This window comes from Rattus norvegicus, chromosome 1 (assembly GCF_021556685.1).
Source record: "Rattus norvegicus strain SHRSP/BbbUtx chromosome 1, alternate assembly SHRSP_T2T, whole genome shotgun sequence".
Taxonomy (NCBI): Eukaryota; Metazoa; Chordata; class Mammalia; order Rodentia; family Muridae; genus Rattus; species Rattus norvegicus.
In genome coordinates this window covers 247,720,885-247,745,548 of record NC_141534.1, presented here as the reverse complement: position 1 = coordinate 247,745,548, position 24,664 = coordinate 247,720,885, and the positions used below count along the sequence as shown (strand labels likewise).

Sequence of the window (24,664 nt, the reverse complement as noted above, 5' to 3'; positions counted from 1 at the left end):
CCCCTCTCCCCGCCCTAAGTGTATGCCAGGACATCAGGCACCTACACCGGCCAGGCTTCTGGTTTTTGTTTTTGTTTTTTAAGATTTATTTAGTTTATGTATATGAGTCCACTGTAGCTGTCTTCATGCACACCAGAAGAGGGCATCAGATCCCATTACAGATGGCTGGGGGGCTGGAGAGATGGCTCAGTGGTTAAGAGCACCGACTGCTCTTCCAGAGGTCCTGAGTTCAAATCCCAGCAACCACATGGTGGCTCACAACCATCTGTAATGAGATCTGATGCCCTCTTCTGGTGTGTCTGAAGGCAGCTATAGTGTACTTACACATAAAATAAATAAATAAATATTACAGATGGCTGGGAATTGAACTCAGGACCTGTGGAAGAGCAGAAGCTTCTGTTTTCTTCCTGAGCTATTCAGTGTTGCAGATCTGCCCCGCCCCCACCCCAACTCTGTTTTTGTTGTATCATACATTTGAATAAACCATATTTTCATTGTTCAAAATGTTCAGGTTTCTCTTGAAACTTCTTTGACTTATGTGACATTTAGAAAAATGTTGGTTTCGGTTTGTTTCTGGTTTTGTTGTTTCTTTTGATTTTGCAGTTTTAAGATGGTATGATCTTGGACTTTGTGAACTTAAAAAAAAAAAATCCTATCTCTGCTGGTAAGTATTTGGGACTAACAGCATGGATCACCGTTTTAGAAATAGAGTGTGCAACTGTCAAATATTTACAGGTTTCCCGGCTATGTTTCTGCTGTTCCTGGTTTAATTTCACTCAACTCCAAGAACCTGTGTCCCTTTGCTTCCAGATTGGGTCTTGCTAATAGCTGAAGCTGGCTTCGAACTCACGTCGCGCGAGTGCTGTGATGCGAGAGGCCTGTTCTGTTTTTAAGCTTGTTAAAGTGTGGTTTTCAGTCTGCAATGTAACCTCAGTCAATATTTTATCTGAATTTGAGAATAATGTTCACCCATACTTGTCGGATGAGTGTTCTTCAAACGTCAACAGATCCGGGTGACTAATGACACGGGCTAGGTTCCACTTGGCCTGTGCATTTTCTGTCTGATAGGTCAATTACTGTCAGGTGAGTGCCGGAGTTTCCAGCGCTAATGGATTGATCTTTTTGTGTTTTCGTTAAATGGTTTTCTGTTCTCTGGGATATTTTGACTCCCTGCTGTTCAACTTGATCATATTAATGAGTTAGGTCTTTTTGGATAATAGACTTCAATTGTTTTGTGTCTGTCTCCTCTTCGCCCCTGGTTGTTTTCCTTGCACCAGCTGGCCCTGTGGCTGGAAGCTTGGAGTTTGCTCCCTTTGAGTCCTATCCCTGAAGTCTCCCATCTTCTGGGAGGCAGACGGACATCTTCAGGCTCTGAGGCTGATTTACAAACAAGAGTTGGTGGATCCACAGAACAACAGCCAGGAACTAACAAGAGTCTAGTCGGAAACAATGCCCTCCTTCAGTTTAGTCACAAATCGCGCAAAACCGCTGTTAGCTATTTTTCAAAACTCTTGATGCTTGGCAATACCGCTTTGCACTTTGGTCATAGCATCAAATACCTTTTTATTTTGCCTTGTTGGGTAGTTTTCAACAGAGTTTTGCTTTGCACCAACATCTCGCAGTGACCCAACACCTCCTGCAGTTCTGGCAAACTCTGGGTGAGCTTGGAGTCTCCGGGAGCTGGAGCTGAGGTCAGAGAAGCCCGGGACAGCCACGAAGCCGTAGGTCCTCGCGCCTAACCACCACAGTTAAGGATTCTGATACGTTACCAAACCGCCAGCCACCCTGAAAGAAATTGCAATTTGAACTTCTACCAGAAATCAGAAACAGTAAGGGGAACCTGAAAGCCACACCCAAATTACCTGCTACCCTCCAGGGTGCTAAGCAGTCAAGGGTTTGGGGGAAGGGAGCGTGGCTCCTCCCACCTAAGCACTCACTAGGAATCTCTTATTTTCCGAACAGCCTTCGCTGCCTGCAGGGGTGACTGAGACCCTGAAGTCCAGAGCTTTGCTGAGTGTCCACTTGGGAGAGTAAACCTCCAATGGTCTGCCAGTGCAGTGAGCATTTCAACCGGAATCATTGTAAATCACTTACAGTGAGTCCCTGTAGTCGTCCTTGGGTATCCAGGTTTTCCAGGAGCTGTCTGTCTTGCTCTTGAGACAGAGCTCACAGCTAAGGACAAGCTGGCTGGCCACCAAAGCCTAGGGACTGTCTCCTGCCTTTGCCTCGCCAGCACTGGGGTTACATGTGTGTGCTATCAGGCCCGATTTTTATGTGTGTTCTGGGGATCAAACTTGAGTTTTCTATTTACTGACTGAACTCTCTCCCTATCCTGCTGATCAGAGCTTTAAGAACTCAGCAGATGAAGGAGTCACACGTACATCTTGCTGACTTAATCTCTCTCTCAATTTCATAAATATATTTAAATTGTGTGTATAAATGTGTATGAGTGTGTGTATAAGTGATTATATGAGTAAATTGTGTGAATATGTGTATATGTGAGTGTATGAATGTATATGTGTGTTATAAGTATGTGTATATAACTGTGTATATGTGTGAGTGAATGAATGTATGTGTGTATGTATGTAACTGTATATGTGTATATATGAGTGTGTATGAATGAGTGTATAGATAAGAGTTTGTGTGTGTCTGTGTCTGTTTTCTTAAGCCTAAGCCATATCTCCAGGCTTTCTCTGCAGTAGCTTGTTGTGTAGTCCAGACTGGTCTCGAAGTCAAGGTGATCCTCCTGCCTCAGCCTCCACAGGATTACAGAATGAGGCACAAGTCCTGCCCACTCATTTGGGTTTTCTCATGTTTGCTAAGAAGCTAACAGATATCAGATTCTTGCTTCCAAACTTTGTGCTGCTGTTTCTCCTTGCAGGGCCCACTTATTGTGAGTTTGACCTTTAAAATTAATCTCTGCTCTTCTGATAGTGAGGTTTGAATTGGCAAGAGGAGGTAAATGTCCGCATTCATTCTCTGATGACTAATGGGAAACATCTCCATCCTCTTAGCACATTTAATTCACTATTTAATCTGGTGTCCTGGCACCCTTAGGCAACACTCAGTTCTGATGAATTGAAGGTAAAAGGGCATCGGCCCTGGCCTCACATACTCAGATGAGCAGTGGCACACACCTTTAATCCCAACAGAGGCAGAGAAATCTCTGTGGGTTCAAGGCTAGCTTGGCCTACAGAGAGAGTTCTAGGACAAGTTAAGAGAGTTAAGGCCAGTTCTCCAGCCCTGCTTGTGTGTGTTTCCCTACAGGCATGTACATATATGTGAAAGCCAAATGTTCATATTTGGTATTTTGTGTAACTCCCCTCCACCCTAGCTTTGAAGATTGGGCTATCTCACGAAACTTGCCTTTTGGCTAGGCCAAGGTCCTCCTGCCTCAGCCTCCTGTGGTTATATCTAGCTTTTTACAGGGTGTTAGGGACCCAGCCTCAGGTCCTGACTACTGAAACAAGCCTAAAACCCAGCCTTTGGTTTTGTTCATTTCTGAGACAAGGTCTTGCCATGTAGCCGAGGCTGGTCTATGGCTCCTCAGTGTGTAGCCAAAAAGACTGACCTTAATGTCATGATTCTCTTGCCTTTTTAAGTACTAGCTTTAGTATCTTTTTTTTTTTTTTCAGTTAAATTTTTGGGTCTTTCTTTTCTCTCCTCCCCCCTCCTCTTTCCCCCTTCCTCCTCCCCCTCCCCCTTCTCTTCCTCCTCTTCTTCCTCTTCCTCCTCTTCCTCCCCCTCCCCTCCTCCTCTTCCTTCTCCCCTCCTCCTCTTCCTCTTCCCCTCCTCCTCCTCCTCCTCTTCCTCCTCTTCCTCCTCTTCCTCCTCCTCTTCTTCCTCTTCTTCCTCTTCCTCCTCCTCCTCCTCCCCCCTCCTCCTCTTTCTCCTCCTCCCCCTCCTCCTCCTCCTCCTCCTCCTCCTCCTCCTCCTCCTCCTCTTCTTCTTCTTCTTCTTCTTCTTCTTCTTCTTCTTCTTCTTCTTCTTCTTCTTCTTCTTCTTCTTTGACAAGGTTTCTCTATGTAGCCTTGGCTGTCCTGGAACTCACTCTGTAGACCAGCCTTGAACTCAGAGATCTACCTGCTTCTGTCTCCTGAGTGCTGGGATTAAAGGGATATGCTATCATGCCTGGCTCTTAAATATTTTTTTTAAGTCAGAGTTTTGAGATGAAAGCTCAGGAAAGCCTTGGACTCAAGCAATCTTCTGGATTAGCTGGGATTAGCTGTGTGTACCACAGTGCCCTGCTAGGTACAGTTTGCCTCAAATAATGGTTTGTACCTCAATGTAACAAAAACTCTACTAACCCCAAATAACTGTTTCTCTCAGGTTCCCTAGTGACAAACTGTTTTCAAGCTAAAAGAAACCCAATGGGGATTTGTTTGTTTAAATACTGAACATGTTATGGGTTCTGTCTGTGCTAATGTTCCCAGTCACGGCTTGATGAAGGTCATCTGATTATGTTGTTATGATTTGAATGCTCTCCTCTTCACCCACCCCATACCTACCTACTCATATCTCTCTGTCACAAACTTTGACTCATACAAATGACAGCCAAGTGCACACTTGAGAGGTAGAGGGAGGAGGCTCAGGAGTTCCAGGGTAGTTTGAGCTACAAAGCGAGTCTCAGACCAGACTTGGTTACACAAGGCTCTGTTTCAAAAATAAGTTATTTGGCCGAGTCACACCTTTAATCTCCATACTAGGAGGCAGAGGCAGGTGAATTCAAAGCCAGCCTGGCTTACATAGTGAGTTCCAGGATAGCCTGGGCTACATAACAAGATACCGCCTCAAAAACAAAACCAAAACAAAACAAAACAAAAACCCCAGCAACAACAAAATAATATTAGCTGGCAATATTTAAGCAGCCATCTGGATAAGTGTCACTTAGTAGTTCTTTCAGGAAGTTTTTCTTATAAAGATATATTTATTTATTTTATGTATATGAGTACACTGTAAATTCAGACACACCAGAAGAGGGCATCAGATCCCATTACAGATGGTTGTGAGCCACCATGTGGTTGCTGGGGATTGAACCCAGAACCTCTGGAAGAGCAGTCAGTGCTCTTAACTGCTGAGCCATTTCTCCAGCCCCCCCCCCTTTTTAAAAAATATTTTTCTTTTTATTTATTTAGTGTATATGAGTACACTGTAGCTGTCTTAGACACAGATCAGAGCTCATTACAGATGGTTGTAAGCAACCATGTGGTTGCTGGGATTTGAACTCAGGACCTCTGGAAGAGCAGTCAGTGCTTTTAACCGCTGAGCCATCTCTCCAGCGGAAGTTTTTTTTTTTTTTTTGGTTCTTTTTTTTCGGAGCTGGGGACCGAACCCAGGGCCTTGCGCTTCCTAAGCAATCGCTCTACCACTGAGCTAAATCCCCAACCCCTGGAAGTTTTTTTTATAATGTCTCTCTGATAACATAAATAAAAACTATGGAAGGAAATGTATCTGAAATTTTATACTCATAGAACATTTCACTGGTCCCAGTTTCAAAGTAGGGAAATCCGTGTGTTTGATGGGCTCCCAAAATATACTGTGCATTTGATTCCTAAAAGAATCTGTATTCAGGATGGATGCTCAGTCTTTTCCTCCTAGACCCCTCCCCAAATATCGTTGACTTGGGGAGCCTTTGACGGTCTCAGCCAGAGCAGAGAAATACATTGACTAATTCGCACAACAGCCTTGAGATTGACAACCTGGGAATTGCTTTACCCATTGGCCTTCCAGGCCTTGGATGCTCGACAGTATCAGAAAGAGAAGACAAGGAGCCCAGAGATGAGGTTGAGGGTGTGGGGGACAAGGCATTTTGTGGACTCGCTGGTGCTTAATGCTAACTAGCAAAGAGAAGTAATGGGTAGCCAGTGCTTTAGATGATGGCTCTCCCAGAATGCAGAAAGCTGAGAGACAGCCTGGCCCAAGGGGTGGAGGCCATCTCCATTCCCCAGAGAGTTCCGGGGAAAGGGGGCCTTGGCCTTCAGATGCTCAGAGTGGAAGGGTAGAGAGCTCAGAGCTACTCAGAACATGTAGAAGAGTCCTTTAGCAGATCTTCCTGCTTCCCCCGCCCACCTCAATCCTGGCCAGGCAAATGGCTAGGGACTCCGGCCTGGAGAAAGACCCAAACTCTGAATTCCTTGTGGCTTGCTCCTTTCTTGCTCTCTCCTGCTGGGTTACTTTACAGAATCTCCTCTCTTTCCCACAGAAGCGGATGGATCAAGTGCTTGAAAGCTGAGCCCAGCAGGTGAGGGAAAACAAGAGCGTGGGCAGGATGCTTAGCCTGGAGATGCTCACTCCTCAAGGCCATGAAGATTCAGACTGAAGGATTCCTGAGATACCGCGGTGAGGCAGCTTGGAGCTTGCCCTGCCGGGGCCATCAAACGTCTGCCAACAAAAAGCCCACCTGGACCTTGGAAAACTGTGTCCTCTCTATGCAAAATGCAGTGAGCGCCTGACTTCTCCAGGAGTGAGCATCTTTACTTCGAGGTTGTCTTCAAAGTCATTCAGATTCTTTTTGGAGCCCTTGAAGCTGCAATTTCTTCCTGTGCTGTGGAACCTGAACTTGCTAAAGACGCTAGGGTTGGTCTCCTCGTGGTCTTGGCCAGTTCACAGACAATGAGGTTAATAGCCAGGTCCTTAGGCAGAACCTTGAGCCAGTACAGGTCCATGTTTCCCAATGGGGATGGATTTCCTTTCGGACATACCGAGTGGAAAGCAGTTTATCTGGAGCTCCGTCACCTGTGCTGTCTGGGTGGAGGGAGAGACCACAGGGAAGGCTGTAGCTGTGCCGGGCAGGTAGACCCCTAGGCTATTATGCTCCACGGAACAGCCCAGAGCCTGCCATCCTGCATGGACGTCCTTTTTTAGTCAAGGCTGCCTGGGAATTATTACTGTAACGCGTGTTTGGGGGAAGGGTGGTTTTGGGAGACGATGGGAGGGGGTAGGCGTCTTATTCCTATGGGGTGGGTTGGAACTGGTAGGAGCTTCTGCTACAGCCCTCTGCTGTATCTCCTTGTCCTCAGGATCCACGTTGTTCCTCGGAGGATTCTAAGTGAAGCAATGATAGGTCAATGAAAGGGCGGGCTGCTGAAAACACGCCCCTTGAGGTTCTCCGATGGCCTAAGCCATACCCTATGGTACCGGAAGGGTGCGCTGTTGTCGGTGGGATCATCTGAAGGCCATCCCTTTCGAGCAGCTAGCTCAGAGTTAAACAGAACTAGGGAGAAGACATAGGAGGCCGTTGTCTTATTGGATTTCCTGCCCGTTAGGAAGTCCTGTCTGTAACCTTGAAGACAGGATGTGACCCCCACATAAGTTCCTAACTTTGATGACCCACATTATTAATGGGCCCATCACAGTGCTGTCCAAAGCTGGTCTCTCACTGGGACTGAGAATGAATGAGTTGCTCTTTGAAAGTATTCTTCTCACCATAGCCACACAGGACAAATGTTGTCTCTCCCGCTCAGCACCTCTCTGTCATTACCCTGAATCTCTGTAGGTCGAAAGGCGGGAATCCACTTGCCGACGCATGTTAAGCCCCAGACTTCTGTGTGTCTCCACGAGGAGAATGTCAGGCTGCCCCAGAAAGTGTTCTGCTTGTTGTAAAAGACGGAATTTGCTGTTGAAGTCACAGTTTGCAATCTTGATGTTCACGCCAGCCTCTGAGGGTTTGTCTGCCTTGAAGGACAATGCGCTTCTGATAGTAGCTCCCACTATTAGACAGTACTGTTGGAATTTGCTTCAGGCCTCTGTTTTCTCTCCCACTGCCACGAGGCACCAGGTACCCAAATACCTCTCTTCCACTAGCAAGTTTCATTTTGTCTTTTTTTTTTTTTTGGAGCTGAGGACCGAACCCAGGGCCTTGTGCTTGCTAGGCAAGCGCCCTACCACTGAGCTAAATCCCCAACCCCCACTAGCAGGATTCACAACAAGGCTGTTTTTCCAATGTATCACTTGGAATATTCCACTCTGTTGGGATTATCGGACTCTTCACGTAGCCTTACCTCACAGGATGTTCTCTGGATGGCAGAGACATGCTTCCAAGCCGGGTTATCTTTGTTGAGGATCCTTCAGAAGCATAACTGCCTGTGTGGGTCTCCCTCGAGCAGATATGGCTAAGGGACCGTGCAGTTTGTCAGCCCTCCTGCTGGGCCTCAGTCATGGTCCGGGGTCGGGGTGGGGTCAGCTTCAGTTTGAGAAAGGTGTACACTTGTTTCAAGTTAACCTCAAGTGGAAGTTCACCTGATGAATTTAACTTTATGATGGATGTAGAACACACTGCTGGACAAAAAAAATTAAATAATTTTCAAAGGAAAAAGTGATTAAAAGAAAAAAGCGAAAGTTTAAAAGATTAAAACTAGGGAGAGCTGTAAGGAGAAATAAACCAGACCCAGCCAGGACTCGTAGGTGTTTGGGATTGTAAAACGACGGCTTCATATAAGGTCACTTACAAGGCAAGGCTGAGAATAGAATTGTCAAATAGCCCCTTTGCTTTAAGAAAATTATACAGGGTCCCAAAGAGCTTTTGTTTTTATGTGGGTTCTGATTACCAATACTTACTTATTAGAAATAACCTATAAGATTCTTCAATGGCCTTCTCATTTCTAGTCTGCACAGGCCTCACACGGTGTTTGGCTTTTTCAGAGCTGTATTAGAGCAACCTCGATTAATGGTTTCAGAGCGATGCCTTGATTTAACCGGCATCGGGACAAACAACAACACAGCAAGTTACTTTAGGACTAAGCACAGAGGAGATGGTTTCCGTCTGCCCGGGGTTTTTCTAGAGTAGGTTCTCTCTTTCGAAGAACTTTGGAACCTCCTGGGTCGGTCTCAGCATTTTTAAATGAAGCTGGGTGCCAAGGAAGCAAACTCTGTAGACTCAGCCACTCGGGAGGCTGAGGCAGGAGGATCGCTGGAATCTGGGATGCTCCTGGCTCGTCTAGGCCACATAGTTTAAGACCTTGTGTCTTAAAAAAAAAAAAAAGTAACTCGAGTCAGAAGACATGGCATCTGTGAATTGAGAACCCTATCTTCCACCCCACCCCCACGCCCTACCCCCACCCCCGCTTTTTTGACTCGACAGTGTGTTTTATCCCTGTCTCTCACTCAAGGTGGGACAGCGCATCCAAGTCCTGACTCGTTGTCAGGGCCGGCAGGTACTTTCCCCATCCCTTTTATTGAAGTTTAATACTGACGCCGGTAAGTACCAAGTGTCAGTGCATAGTCTGGTGACTCTTCACCAGTTGGACTCACCTAATTTAACTCGCACATGCGTCCAGTGTGGCACTATAACGTGGTGTCCCAAGATCCTTCTTCCCAGCCTCTTTTTCTGCAGTGGGCTCTCTTGTCTCACAGCACTTGGTTAGTTTAACCCGTTTTTTAACATTAGGTATGTAGAGTCACAAATTGAATATTTTGTATCTTTTCTTTTTTGTCGGTGAGGCCTATATGTCGTTTATTATTCTAAATGTCAATTGTGTGCCCATGCATCTGTTTATTGGCCATTTAAAGTCATTCTCAGTTTCTGAATGTTAATCACAGTTCTAAACACTCTTATGCATACTTGGGGGGTGGGGGCAACCATAAAAAAGGCATCCTTGTTGGAGATGTTCATTTAGGAGAGAAAATGGCGGCATGTGGGTTATGACTATTTTAGTTTCAGTACAAAAGGAAGTGGCTTGGGCCGATGGCCACAGCCATCTGTATGTATCCTGGGTCTGGTCTGATGTTTGGTGTTGCCTGAGTTTAAGGCCTTCGCCTTTCTGCGGGGCTGACGTAGTGCTTAACCTTGCAACTTGCATTTCTTGGTGCCCAGTGGCCTTGAACAGTTGCTCAGGGGCCGTTCTCTCTTTGGAGAAGCACCAGTTCATATCGAGCACTTATATCTCAGCCAAGTGGCTTTCCTTTTTTATGTGCATTTCTGTCCGGAGCAGGAGACACAGCACAGTGTGGCCGCCCGCAGTTGTCTTCAGCTGAGCCAGGGAGCGTTTGGTATGTGTAGCCATGCTCCATTCGGGTGAAAGGAGGAATCATTTTAGCCCAGACAGGCCTTGAACTTGCAACTCTCCTGCCTCAGCCTCCCAAGCAGCTGAGACCACCATTTCTGTGAGATGAAGTCAGACTGTTGACAGTATTGGTCAATATGAACCAAAGCTGGAGCTTATTAAGAAAAAGACATTAATATAGATGCCAGTATGGACATTAAGAGAGAGGGAAAGAGAAAGGTGGAAGAAGAGGACAGTAACATACTCCCTGAATGGGTGGAGACTTCTAAAGAAAGAGTCACTGGGACTGTCTTAACAGTGCCACCTCTCTCTCTCTCTCTCTCTCTCTCTCTCTCTCTCTCTCTCTCACACACACACACACACACACACACACACACACACACCTTGGTGGCCTCCAAAGTTGCACTGTTGAAAGAATTTAAAAGATCCAGTGGAAATGTTTTGGTATAGTTAGAGTTATTATCTAAGGAGTTGACTTTGAAATTGGGTTTTCAAGGTGGTTTATAATGCCGTCAACATAAAACATAACTCAAATGGAACAAGAGATAGCTTATTCTGAGCCAGACATGAGTGGCTAGGTCTCGGGAACAGGGACCCAGGTTGCTTGAAACCACACGCTCCAATGTGAAAATGGTTGTGTTAAGGTTTATGAAAGTCAAGTCATGAAGCAAGGCATTTTTTTTTCAAATCTACTGGTAGGAATGTCCAGTAGTAGGTGGGTATAGAAAGGCAGGGTGACCTCTGCTATAGGCTTCAGATGCTGTCATGGATATTTTGGCCTTGAGATTGGTGGAAACTAGTGGTCTGCTAAGGTCCCAAAGTCCGGAGGTTTGGCCTGACAGCCACAAGGTTCCGGAATAGATACCAGTGTATGTCTGTGAGGAAAGTCAAGAGAGCCAAGGATAGTTTGACTCTGGATCTTCCACATTTAACTTTGGACAGTCACAAAACTCTTCACCAACCAGTCAGCTCTGAGAAGCCTTTGAGAAGGTGTGGGCTTTGTTTTGTTTTTTTCTGGGAACATTACTTCACAGAGCACTACACAGTTTTGCCAGCTGATAAACCGTCAGTCAAATTGGGCACAGCGGCACACATCAGGTGGAGGCAGGAGGAGCAGGAGTTTCAGGATGTCCTCGGCTACATATCATGTTGGAGGCTATCCTACTCTTTATGAAACCTCGTCTCAACTAAATGAGAGTCAGAGGAATCCTTACTATACGCTGGTGACAAGGAGGTCAAGGTGTTATGTGGTTCCTAATCTTGTTTGTGAAACTTGCAGACGACGGGGCGAGGGGCTCCCTTTCCTCCTCGCGTCCTCCATTAATTTCCCCGTTGACATTTCTAGCCTGCTTCTGTCGGCTGTGAATGCTTCACTGGCTATGGTCCTGTGTACATTTCCTCCGTTCTCTGAATTCTGATGTTAATCTTCAATCTGCTAGCTCACCCCTAGTGAACCAACTTCTTGTCACTTGAATACGACAGGTACTTTCCCATCCTGAATTCTGTACTGGCTCCTTTTACTGCTGGGGACAGCCCTTCTCAGACGTCCACATCGTTCTTCCCCTAACTTTTGGCTCCCAGATCTAGCTATATGTCCTCACAAGACTCGTAGCACACCTCATGTACTCTGTCCATCCCTTCTTTTTCAATTAAAAAAAAGTGTTTTGGAGACAGGATCTTACTCTGTAACTAAGGCTGGCCTCAGACTTCCATACTCCTCCTACAGCCTACTGCATGCTGGGATTATAGGTGTGAGTCCCCATGGCCAACTCTACCACTGTATTTTGAGACAGGGTCTCCTGTAGCACAGGCTGGCCCTGAAATCCTGATCCTTCTGCTGCCTTTACAGCGACAACGTGGTGTGGGTACGTGTCATTGTGTCTCCCATAACTCTGTACTAGGAAATATCCAACTTTGCATGATTACTGTAAGAATTAGAATATGGGTCTGTTTTACTCCCTCTCTCCATATACTCAGTATAGCTGCTATTTTTATCTGCTGTCTTCATCTTTCCTTTTTTTTTTTTTTTGATAATGCATCTCCTCCTCCTCCTCTTACTCCCTTAACATGAGGCCAAACTACAAAGACCAAGCCATCCTTAAATCCTAATCTTTCTGCTCCACCTTTCTCAAATGCTGTGAGTAGGGGCATGATCTACCTCATCCCGCCTTAATGACTTCTTATTCCCTCAGTCCTGGTGTTTATGCTGATGGTGACTCCTGCATGGTAGGCTCCTAGACCAGGTGACATCAGCCAACCTTAATGAGGTGGGGTTGGGGCTGAGTCTAGATGGACTCAGACTATCATTCAGATACTAAGTCTTAAGCCAAACAAAACAAAACGCCCTCTGAAGGCTGACGCTCAAGTAATGGCCTCTAGTTGACAATACTTATGGTCATTATCTCTGTTGGGAGGGCATGCTGTTCCGAGCACGAGAAAAGCGCCACATCTGGATGCTCGCTCGCACAGTCAGTCTTGTGGTTGTTGCTTTGGTTAATTTTGACCTGTATACTTGCCCTGAAATAAAAGGCTACTGCCCAAAACAGCTTCCCAAAGGCTCTGTGATTACTTAGAGTGCATTATGGACCCCCTAAGGTGTTTCTAGAAACCCCTTTAAATTGGTAATTGGGTCAGAAGTGAGGGCAGTTCCGAAGTGGGGATACATCACTCATTGGTGCAGTGCTCTCTTAGAGGCTCTGAGTTCAGTCCTCTGTACTGAAGAAACAAGGCAAACCTGGCTCTTACATAATGAGAGCAGTCACATGATATTGCTCCCTAGCTTTATATAATTATAATCATTTCCCTTTAACTGTCTTACAAATGACAGACTTAGTCTAGAAGACTCTACTCTCTAAACCTGGCTATCCCCAGATAGTATAGAGACAAGCAAGACTTGTGTCCCTGATACTGGGGACGTGACTAAGTGATAGAGCACCTGTCTAGCAAATACACGGCTCTGAGTTTAATCCTCTGCTCTGGAAAAGCAAAAAGCCCCAGGCTCCCCAAGTCTACAATTTCCACTGTGTTCCTTATAGGAGAGAAAAAGGGAAACACGGACAAGTCTTTGATCCCTGAACAGCAATGATATGTCACCAGAGGCAAAAGCTGTAGAACTTAAAAAGGATGAACCCAACTTCCCAAGGCCTGTTCAATCCATAAACACAAAACAGCTAAAAGAAGTAAACTCCTATCCCTTGTTACCAGCTAAACAAAGACTGGGGAGTGTGAGACAAGCTTGGGCTCTCAGGGCCACACACTAGTGACCTCAGAGCCGTCCCTGGTGAGGGGGTTGGGAGACAGGGTGGGGGGCACACAGAGCATTTGTGGAGAATGGCAAAGGAGGAAAAGAAAAGGTAGTGTCAAGAGATCCATCCCTGCAGGATGGAAATTTGTAAATGGTTAAGAAATGAAAGAATAGGGAGGCAAGGAGAGAGTGAGTAGCACGCTTACCATGCAACTATGAGGACCCAACTTTGAATCCCCATCACTACATAAAAAGCTGGGTGCAGCGGTAGCTGCTGTGATGTTAGTGCTGGGAGGTGGAGACAAGATTGGTGTGCTGCAGGATGGGGGCAGCTTGCTAGCCAACCAGTCTGCCTGAACCAATGAGCTCCAGGCTCATTGAGACCGTGCCTCAAAAATAAAGGTCAAACACCAGCAAGATGGCTTAGTTGTTAAAGGACTTGGCACACAAGCTTGATGACCTGAGTTAAATCCTGAAGCGCACTTACAAGTGGAAGGAGGGAACAGATTCCATGAAACTGTCCTCAGCTATACACAGCTGCATGGTACATGGACAACCACACACATCATACACATACAGTTAGAAGTTAAAGGGGTTGGGGATTTAGCTCAGTGGTAGAGCGCTTACCTAGGAAGCGCAAGGCCCTGGGTTCGGTCCCCAGCTCCGAAAAAAAGAACCAAAAAAAAAAAAAAATAAAATAAAATAAAAAGAAGTTAATAGGGTTGGGGATTTAGCTCAGGGGTAGAGCGCTTGCCTAGCAAGCGCAAGGCCCTGGGTTCGGTCCCCAGCTCCGAAAAAAAAAAAAAAGAAAAAAAGTTAATAAAGACAGTTGATGCTAACCTCTGGCCTCCACACGTGTACACACACACATTATGTGATCACACATGTACACACATGCACATGCATAGCCCTATACACACACAATTATAAGTTTTAAAACAATAGTTTGTTTAAAAAGGCATCAAAACAGAGACTGCATATGGTTGAAGATGAAAACCCTTAAAGCAACACCCTAAGAAATTGGTTGGATTGATAGGAGACAGCCCGATGGGTTCCCCCAAAAAGGACTCTAAACAATTTACCTTTTCGCCTCAGTTTGGAAGAAATTGGGAAGTGTAAACTAATGATCGGATATTGGTTCCTTTTCAATTACTATAATAAAGGCCCATGACCAGGGCAACTTTCAGAAGGGTTTACTTGGATTTATGGTTCCAGAGGGACAAAAAGAAGCCACTACCATCAAGGCGGGAAGCATGGCCGCAGGGCATCTTGGTGGCTAAGAGCAGAGTGAATTTGTAGTGGCTAAAGTGGCAGGAATATTTAAGCTCTTAAGCCCCCTCCTCCCCGCTCCCCTGACATATTTCCTCCAGTAAGGCCACTCTTCCTAAATCTAAATCTCCCCGGTGGCACCATCAGTTGGAGATGAAGTGTTCAAGTGCACAAGACTATTTCACCATCACAATGAAAAACTTACCGCCAACAGGAGTGTAGGAGGTGGCTCTGATGCTTTGATTGGTAATCTGCATTGGAACGCTAAAGGTCCTGGTCTCCAATTGGTTCTTCATCGATCAATAAAAACACCAGCAGCCAATGACTGAGTGGAACAGGCGGGACTTCCAGGTTCCCGCAGGCAGACTAGGAGATGTAGGAAGAGGAAAGAGGATGCACCAAACTTTGGAGGGGTGAGATGGCTATTGGGTGCTTCCCTGACTGGGCCTGTGACAGCAGGCAGACACAACTAAGCCAAGGGTAGATTTAGGGTGCCGAGCAAGGAGAAGGTAACTGGGCAACTAAGTTGAGGGAAGATTTAGAGTGTTGAGCAAGGAGCAAAGGGAAGGGCACGCTAGCCATGGGAGTCTTAGAAGAGCCCAGCCACAGAGCTGTAAGAGCTGTAAGGCAGGTTAAAAGTGAGCTTGTGTGTGTGTGTGTGTGTGTGTGTGTGTGTGTGTGTGTGTGTGTGTGTGTGTGTGCATCTGTGTGTGTTCTTTAATCCTCGGATCCAAGGGAACCAGGGCAGTGGCTGGTAGTGTGGTCTGCCCCGAGCTTAAACCCGGGTAGTAGAAACTGCACGCAACACAGGAGTGGTGAGCTTTTGCCTCTTCAAGATGAAGAATGGCAACAGCTGGACATGGTGGCATACACTTGTAATCCAGCATTTGGGGGACTGAGGCAGGAGGATCGCCACAAGTTCAAAGCCAGCCTGGGCTACATAGGAAGACACTGCCTTATAAAAACAAATGAAAAAAAAAAATGAAAACAAGGCCATCGAGGTGGTTCATTGGCCAAAGACACCTGCTGCCAAGCCTAAAGATCCGAGTTTGATCCCTGAGACCCACGGGACAGAAGGAGAAAACCAACTCCCACTAGCTTCCTTCTGACTCCCACACACAGGTGCCCCCAGGCGCGCGCGCACGCGCGCGCGCGCGCGCGCGCGCACACACACACACACACACACACACTAACATTAACAATAATTTAAAAGGATGTAAGAGGGCCTGTGCCTCTGATCCCCAGCAAGACTATGTATGCATAATGGTAAAATGGCTCCAAATACATTTCTAGGACTCCTTGGTTTGTAACTCCCCACACACTATGCTTCTGCATGTAAAGCCCTAAGAATAGATGCAATTCAATCGGGAGAGTGTAGAAATGAAAGGGTGATAGATAGAGAAGGGTAAGTTTTTGGATGAAAAGTGCTGGTTTGAACAGGACTCACATGGACTAGACATGTGTAACAGTCTGATGTGTAGCAGTATTAGTTATACCTATGTGAATAGTGACCACTTCCCCCACATGATATCATCTATCAGAAAGCATAGGAATCTATACTTATGTCCATACTGATTGGACAGGCCACCCTCTGAGTCACAAGGTGACAACAAAACTGTTCTAAGCCGGGCCGTGGTAGCACAAGCCTTTAATCCCAGGACTCTGGAGGCAGAGGGAATTGGATCTCTTGAGTTCAAGGCTAGCCTGATCTACAGAGTGAGTTCCAGGACATCCAACACCACACAGAGAAACCTGTTGCAAAAACAAGCAAACAAACAAACAAAAAAAAAAAAACCCCAAAAAACAAAAAACCAAAATCAAGCCAAAACATCTGAGAGGACTGAGTTAGTCAGAGTCAGGCTGACTCCATCAGAGACTGAAAACTGGCAGTTTGGGAGGCTAGGGCTAAGTTTCTGTTTCCCAGAAATGAGAACCCAGATCCAGGAGCCCTGTGGTCAGCCAAGCACAGCCTTGAGCAGCCAACCTGTGGACACCTGGTCATTTGACCTGGCCTGAGAGATAGGTAGCTAGAATGAGTAAGCAAATGCCCTGGAAAATCTCCAGAGCCTAACCAAGTGAGAATCAGTCAGACCCCTAGAGATAAAACTAACCAATCAAGGTAAAGGGCACGCGGCATCTCCTGGAATTCCCCTAACTGACAATAAAAGCTGGGCCTGCTAGTCCACCAGGGGACTCCACTCCCACATGTGGGAAATCCACCTGAATAAACACTCTTCGCTTCTGTGTACTTTTTGAGTCTGAGGTATCTTTCCTCAGCAGTGCTTGGCCCCTAACACAGCAACACAATGCTATTCCGTCTCCTCCTGGACAGACGTTTCAGACGCTCTGGGGAAGATTGCTTAAGGAAGATATCGCACATCGTTGGCAAGTCAGGCTGATGCCAGCATGCCCTGGATGCTATAGATGGTTTCTTCCATGAATGGACACCCTAAATCAGTGTTTTGCATGCTAAGTTGTAGCTGTCAATGCCCCCCTCCAAATATTATAAAGTGATCAGAACAGAAAATAGGGGATCATAAGACAAGTGAGTCATTGTAGACCAAGGAGGTTATCGGGTCCCATGGTGACAGGCTGTTGATGCAAACAGTGATAGAGCCCACCAAGACGGAAAACAGCAGAAGTGGGATTTATTGAATACAGTGCTTTTCAGCTGCGGTGGGCAGGACGGCATTGAGAAACTGTCAATTGAGGAGGCATTAGAGGGAGCTGCTGTTACACGGCAGATTTCCTATGTGGTTCAGCAGGCAGAGTTTCAATGTCATGGTGCCTAGGAATACATGCGGCTGGGGCCGATTGTTAACTGCAACATGGTTGTTGTGAGGCAGTGATGGCCACTCCCTAAGTTTGAAAGGACTGGACACAGCCACCTAAATAAAACTGGAATCCACACAAGGAACAGATTTTGTAGCACCGGATATCCAGCAACAGACAAGAGACGTCAGGCACCCATTTACAGAGAATTGGGAGCAGAGATAAAGAGGGCCTGAATTCCATGTCTTCATGACTGTGTCTTCCTCAACCCGAGAGGAAGAGAGGCCTTTGACAGATCTTTTCCTCTGCTTTCCTAGTGGTTTGGTGGGGAGACGACACAGCTTTCTGGTCTCAGTGGGAGAATGCTTATACGACTACATCATCCCCCTGGCGGGGTGATGGTACAGTGAAGGACTTCCACTGACGAGGAAGGTGGGAGAGATGACTTCTAAGCACAAAATGAACTCTATAGCTTGACTTTGTTTTATTTGAAGTCGGGTCTCATGCTGTAGATCGGGGTGGCTTCAGGCTCAGAGATCGACCTGCCTCTGCCTTCCAGGTGCCGGGATTAAAGGTGATTAAAGCCACTGGGTCTGTCTGTAGCTTTGTCTTTACATCTTCAGGCCTCCACCTTCTTATCTGGAAATCAAGGGGTTGGAGGAAAAGACCTCTATGTCCCAATGCTATAAATATGCTTGGGCTAGGCCTATGATCTCACTGGGAACGTTGAGCACCAACTCTTGGCACACTGGCTGTGAGAGCTGCCATGAAAAGCAGGCCCAGGAGACACGGTGGTGACCCACATTCTCATTCGGTGAACATTATGATATAAATGAGTCATTCTGAAGTATAGCTTCGGCATGTAGTTAAATAATGATTCATTCTCAGACTTAAGACATTTTGAATGATGGCCCCTAATGGAATAATATTATGAATTGCAAATTGGAACATGAAATTAAATATGAGATTTCATTTTTTTCTGTCTTTAGCTTTTTTTTTCGAAAGCAAAGCTTCTGAACCCCTCATATTGCTGTCTGTGTGTGTGTGTGTGTGTGTGTGTGTGTGTGTGTGTGTGTGTGTGTGTGATCAATAAATCAATCCTTTTAGAGAGTAGAAGGAGAAACAACTGTGTTGTGGGATTTTTCTCACATACCCAGACCTGATCCTCTGTAGATATTTTAGTCAATTGAATTTGTGGCAACGAAAATATCATAGACTTTGTGGACTCTGAGAAAGAGGGAGCTGAAATTAGGGTTCAGTATTTGATGAGGACCCACTTCTTCTTTGCACTAGCCTCTGTCCCCCTATGTCCTTGGCACAGAGCAGAGTCACAAAGCCACAAAGCCAGAAGCCCATCACATTGAGAGTTAGGGTTTCAACATAAGAATTTGGGGAGCACAGGTCGGGTGGCACATGTTTTTAATCCCAGCACTTGGGACGCAAAGGCAGGCAGATCTCTGTGAGTTCACCACCAGCCTAGTCTACATAGTGAGTTCCAGTACAGCCAGGGCTATGTAGAAAGACCTCATCTCAAGAAGAAGAGGAGCAGGAGGAGCAGGAGGAGCAGGGGGAGGGAGAGAAGCAGGGGGAGGAGGAGGAGGAGGAGCAGGAGGAGCAGGTGGAGGGAGAGAAGCAGGGGGAGGAGGATCAGGAAGAGCAAGAGGAGCAGCAGGAACAAGAAGAACGGGAGGGGGGGGACAAGAGGAACAGGGGGAACAGGAGGAAGCAGAAAACCATGGTGACTTGGCACTGTCGTTCCTAAGAGCTTCCCTAAGACGTGCTTCTGAACCTGCCAGTCTCTCCAGTTCTGGACACAGTGGTTCACACCAGAGCCTCGTTTCTCTGCCCAGATGTGTAAAGAGAAGGGTGGTCTCACATTTGCTATGTAGTCAAGGATGACCTTGAACACGCATCCTTCAGCCACCCCCTCCCCAAGTGCTGGGGTTAATCAGGTTCATCCCCCGACCCTCGATGTTCTGGTTTGCTCAGCTTTTTCCACACAGTTATGATGGATTGCTGATTTTCAAAACTTTTTATACGCGAGACCAGAATTCTTCACTTAGCTTTTAACTAATTTTATCTTTGAGTGTGTGTGTGTTTGCAAGGGCACACACCTGAGTGTCGGAAGGAGGTCAGAAGGAGGAATCGGGTTCCGGAGAGCTGAAGTTACAGGTATTTGTGAGCCAGCTCCCACAAGTGATTGGATTCTAACCCCAGTCCTCTTGAGTAAGCAGCGAATGTGTTTACTGAGCCTCCTCCACCCAGTTTTTAAGCTCTGATTTCCTTAGAATAGAAAACCCAGCCACTTCAGGGCTCTGAAGATAAAGCAGAAGTAAATCACAAAATAAGTGGCGTTTACTCAAAGAGAAGTCTGACGGTTGGGGTGAGACCAGTGTGCATCTGCGGCCTTCCTTGAGCATCCTGCCACTGTACTTGGCTTGACAGTGTTCACCCTTCTGCTGGGACAAGACGAGAAAGCCAACTTGGTGGCAAGAGGGAGCGAGTGATTTGGAATGGAGTGGAGAGTCTGGGCTTGCTAGCACAGACTGTAAAAGCAGCAAACTAAGTAGAAAACGAAGGTAGAAACCCATAGCTGTGCTGGCCCCAGGCTGTGGCTCCGGAGGGAAGGGGAATACTCCGCTAGAAACTAAACAGGAAGATAATGGTGGTCTAGATACTCTCCGCGCGTGTTTCTGCCTGAAAAGGAAATGAGTGCTTGTGCAGGAGGCCTGGGGCTGGCTCAGAGGAGTGTAAAAGCCACGGCTAACCTGACAGCTGCCTGAACTGTGAGAGCCGTGCCCACCTATGCAGTCAGCAGCGAGTAAAAGTTTTGTTTGAACACAAGCCCTGCCCAGATCAATGGCTAACCACCATGCTAAGACAAAACCGTGTTCTTCGGAAGGCAGGCTAAACATAAAATAACCCAAGGGTTGGTACCACACATTTGTAATCCAAGCACTCAAGAGACTGAGGCAGGAGGATTGCTGCCAGTTCCAGGCCAGCTTAGGTTATATAACAAAACTCGAAATAGCTGCCTCCCAGCTGTCCTGGTCTAGGGAGTTTCTAGGCTATCGGGGAGGTACAAGGCCATCAAAAGTGACTCCTTAGTACAAAAGCTGTACAAGTTATCACTCGTGATGGGGTAGGACTTTTTGGTGATTCAGCTGGGTTTTTTTTAAGTTACTCCATGTTCTATCAGAAGCCCCAGTATTCCTACAGGGAGATGGCAGGCAGAGATAGAAGCTTCAGGGCTAACTAGCCTGATATATGTAGCAGCAGCAGCAGCAGCAACAACAACAAGACTGCCTGAAACAAGGTGAGGACACACACACACACACACACACACACACACACACACACACACAACCCCTGTTGACCTCTGACCTCCACACCATACCACACTACACCACACATCCACCATATCATACTCACATCTGAACTTACACACATAAACAAGCAGCCCATAGCCAGGTGGTGGTGGTTCACACCTTTGATCCCAGCACTCTGAAGGCAGAGGAAAGCAGGTCTTTGTGAGTTCGAGGCCAGCCTAGTCCTCAGAGTAAGCTCCAGGACAGCTAGGCTCCACAAAGAAACACTATCTCAAAAAAAAAAAAACACATATTCACATAACATATACACATGCATACATACCATATGCATGTGCATATATACCTACATGCATGCACATGGTAGAGAATAAGTACCCTTGCTTTGCTGTGATTTAAATAAAATTCTTTCTGTTTTCCCCACTGGTTTAATGCTAGCTACAGGTTTGCTGTATTTTTTATTCACAACATGGGAGTGAGATGGGCAAGAAAGTGATACTCTGAAAAAGAGAAGAAGAAAATCAAGACTCAAACACCACAATGGAAAACATCACAGGTGGACCCCACTGAGCAGGAGACAGAGCATCAGGGATAGAGGACAAAGTCGAGGAAACGCTGTATCCAAATAGTAGTAAAGAAGGCCAGCACGATCACTTCTAAGAACTCGAGGACTGATCAAAAGAACAAACAGGTCAGAGTACGGGTCGTATCATTAAACACTCATGGCCCGAGACAAGGTGCTGTGAATTTAAGGACAACCTGGGACAGGTTGTAAGTTCCTGGCCATCTTGTGCTGTAGAGTAAGATCCTGTTGAGAGAGGGGAGTGTGGCAGGCTAAGAATTAGCAAGGCAGATGTAGGAGCCAAGATGAAACCAAAAGTCTAACCCACCTAGTACATCGTCTAGGACCAGAGAGAACTTACTTTAAAAATAAAAATCTTACCAGGTGTTGTGGTGTATAACTTTAATCCCAGCACTTGGGAGACAAAGGAAAGGAGACTGCTGTGAGTTCTGGGCCAGCCTAGTCTACATGACATGTTGAACTCCAGGCCAGCCAGGTTACCCAGGGAGACTGTCTCTGTGAACAAACAGACTTTTCTCATTTGTGTTCTCCCAAGCATTTGTGGATCTTGTGTAGGAATCAGACAGTGACTTAAAGAATTGAATTAGGGGCTGGAGAGATGGTCCAGCAGTTAAAGGCACTGGCTGCTCTTCCAGAAGACCCAGGTTTGGTTCCCAGCAACCACATAGAGACTCACGACCATCTGTAACTCCAATTCCAGGGGATCTGACGCCCCCTTCTGGCTACCATGGGCACTGTACACATGGTGTACAGACATACATGTAGTCAAAAGGTACCCATACCCATAAAATTTTAAAAAATCTTTTAAAAAATATTATCAGTCAATATTTTTGGCCTTTGTACTTCTCTTTCTTAGTCTTTTTTAAAGAAAACTGTCTGAGTGTATTTATTACCTCGTTATTAACGCGTATTGGTATAGAATGCACTGTGCAAGTGAAGGTCAGAGGTCAGTCTCAAGAACAGAGTCCTCCTTCCCACGGCAGGTGGTAGGGTTTGACTTCAGATCATCAGTCCTTTCGCCCTCTTTCTTTATCTCTTGTTTTTCATTTCCCGTGAAAATGAATCTAAGGGAAGATGTGTAACCACAGTGGCTTGTCTTCTGAGGCTGAGGAGAGGACGGCTGGGAAGGGCACCTCTGCTTCAGGGAACATTGATGAAGTGGATCGATCGGGATGTTGAAAGACAGATTTGGGTAGCTTATTGATTGGGTGAGCTTTGTTTGTTTGTTCGTTTTTGTGGGGTTTGGGGTTGTTTTTTTTCTTGCTATATAGTCCTCTGCCCAGCCTGGAATTTGCTATGTAGACCAGACTGACCCCCAACTGGATATATTCTTCTGTCTCTGCAAGACCTGGGATTACAGGCACGTGCTACCTCAACCATTTGGGGTTTTTTGAGGCAAGGTCTCAGCGTGCGGCCCAGGCGGACCTCCAGCTCCATTCCCTCCCATCTCAGCCCCTTGACACACACCAGGATGCCCAGCTGTTAGGTGGTGCTTTAGAGATACATGCGTGTTATTTTACACACACACACACACACACACACACACACACACACACACACACACACCTCTCAAGCCCAGCTTACACCTGTACTCCCAGCACTCAGGAGGCAGAGGCAGGTAGATCTCTATGAGCCAGGCCAGCCTAGTAAGGTCCTGTCTCAAACAATCAATCAAACAAACAAATAAAACCCTTAAACATATCAAATATCACAAAAGACGTTGGAGAAGTGTTTTTTTTTTAAGATTTATTTATTTACTATATATAAGTACACTGTGGCTGTCTTCAGACACACCAGAATAGGGCATCAGATACCATTACAGATGGTTGTGAGCCACCGTGTGGTTGCTGGGATTTGAACTCAGGACCTCTGGAAGAGCAGTCGGTGCTCTAACCACTGAGCCATCCCTCCAGCCCGAAGAGCTAAGGATCCCAGTGGCAGGTTGCTGGTGCCTTACTCGAGCACAGTCAGTTCAATTCCCTTGCATGTCTTCATGTTTTTCATGTGACTCCAAGCCCGTGGGTATCACCTTACACGAAAGGCAACGCAAGACTGCATGTAAGTTTTCATTGTCTTATTTAAATATTATATCATCTTAGAAATCTGCCGTTGGTAGTGTGGTTTTGTTTGTCTGCTTGTTTGTCTGACTGGTTTTTCAAGGTAGGTTTTCTCTGTGTGACCCTGGCTGACCTATAGTTCACTATGTAGATCAGGCTGGCCTAGAGTTCACTATGTAGATCAGGCTAGCTTAGAGCATAGACCCACCTGCCTCTGCTTGCCAAGAGCAGGGATTAAAGGTGTGCGCCACCCCTGCCCCGCATCCTATCATTTCGGTATCAACGAATTACTTTCTTGTAGGTTGGAATTTTGGTTCTTTTTTTTTTTTTTCGGAGCTGGGGACCGAACCCAGGGCCTTGCGCTTCCTAGGTAAGCGCTCTAACCACTGAGCTAAATCCCCAGCCCCTAGGTTGGAATTTTGAAATATCAGGCTTAAAGATTGCCCTGCACAAACAGTATGGACGTGTCCTGTGTGACCTTCCCCACATGTTAACATGACAGAGCCAAAGAACACTCCAAGCAGGAAGCCGGTGCTGATGCAACGCTATTAAGTAACCATCGATCTTGTTCAAACGCTTCCAATCATCTCACTGATGCTGGGGGTTGGCTCAGGATCAAATCCAACATCAATTTACCTTTTATGTTCCCTTCATGTTCTCTGGTCTAGGAGAGTTCCTTTTTTCCCCCCTCTCCTTGGTCTTTATGACCTTGACACTTCTAATGAGCACCATCCTGTAATTTACAGAGTGTCTCTCAGTTTGGTTTTGTATGATGTTTCTTCATAATTAAATTCAGGTTGTACATTTGCAAAAAGAAACCACAGGGGGCTGGAGAGCAGGCTCGGTGATTAAAAGCACCAGCTGCTCAGATTCCCAAACCCATGCACACCTCACAGCTCAAAACTGCCTGCTACTCCAGCTCCAGGGATCCTACACCCTCTTCTGGTCCCCTTGGACACACAACCCCCCCCACACACACACACTGCACACACACACAGACATACATATACACATAAATAGATCTTTTTCAAAATGCCACAGTCACGACGCTGGGCCTCCTTCACCATGTCATCTCAGCAGGCATATGACGCAGGTACCATGTGACTCACGTTTTTAGTTATTTAAGTGGCATCTGGCAGAGTTTTCCCTCTTTGCAGTTTTTGTTTTGTTTGTTTCTGAGATAGGGTCTCACTACACCCCCAGGCTACCTTGCAACGCTCTCTGTATAGGTCAGGCTGGCCTGTAACTTGTGATCCCCCTGCCTCGGGGCTTTCATCTTGTGTGATTACAGTTAGGAGCCCCCCCTATGCCTGGCTCCTTTGGCAACTAGTAAGTATCTTGAGAAAAGCACTTTAAGTCCATTAAAGATCCTGCTGGCTAGAATCAGCAGAGCCTTTTGCCTATAGAATATC

The 24,664-nt window shown here is 46.3% G+C and overlaps 1 long non-coding RNA gene across 1 annotated transcript; it reads left to right on the top strand.

Moving 5' to 3' along the window:
* The first annotated feature begins 288 nt into the window (after positions 1-288).
* Positions 289-12,538, top strand: LOC102549247 (uncharacterized). Its single transcript, NR_185100.2, has 3 exons — positions 289-1,829; positions 1,963-2,095; positions 6,203-12,538. It is a non-coding gene; the product is annotated as an uncharacterized LOC102549247 (long non-coding RNA).
* The last annotated feature ends 12,126 nt before the right edge of the window (positions 12,539-24,664 follow it).